This window comes from Penaeus monodon, chromosome 28 (genome assembly GCF_015228065.2).
Source record: "Penaeus monodon isolate SGIC_2016 chromosome 28, NSTDA_Pmon_1, whole genome shotgun sequence".
In the NCBI taxonomy this organism is placed as follows: domain Eukaryota; kingdom Metazoa; phylum Arthropoda; class Malacostraca; order Decapoda; family Penaeidae; genus Penaeus; species Penaeus monodon.
The window spans coordinates 38788912-38789445 of NC_051413.1; the positions used below are offsets into that span (position 1 = coordinate 38788912).

The window sequence follows — 534 nt, forward strand, 5'->3', positions numbered from 1 at the left end:
TTTTTCAGTTTGTTGTTGTTGTTTCATTTCGGTTTTACTATAACGACCATGAGCGCCATTCATAATGAGATGATAATGTACCTGAAGTGATTATGATTATGACTCCTATTAATATTCTCATCAGTGGCGTGTTTACTTGGTCTTCGTTGCGGCGTCGTTGTCAATTAGTGTTGCTTTATTAGATTAATTGTTATCGCTATTTATTTCATTTACATTCTTATTATTTTTTATATATTATCCTCATCTATTTCATTTTCATTTCTAGATTTATTATCATAATTTATTTCATTCTAATTCTGATTTTTTTATTTATGATCATTATTTATTTTATTCTAATTCTCATTTTTAAAATCTGTTATCTTCATTTATTTCATTCTCATCTTTTTATCTAGTCTCCTTACTACTGCCATCGCAACTGAAATAAACAGAAATATGAAAAACATCTAACTTTCCAAAATATCAGAGCTAAACAAGATTGAAGGAGATAAGCATATTCATAATCATTTGACGATAGTTATCGGGTTACATCGCTAT

General features: G+C 27.7%; 1 protein-coding gene across 1 annotated transcript in view; it reads right to left on the reverse strand.

The window, feature by feature from the left end:
- Positions 1-534, reverse strand: part of LOC119591576 (inositol-trisphosphate 3-kinase homolog) — a 9836-nt gene that overhangs the window by 8311 nt on the left and 991 nt on the right.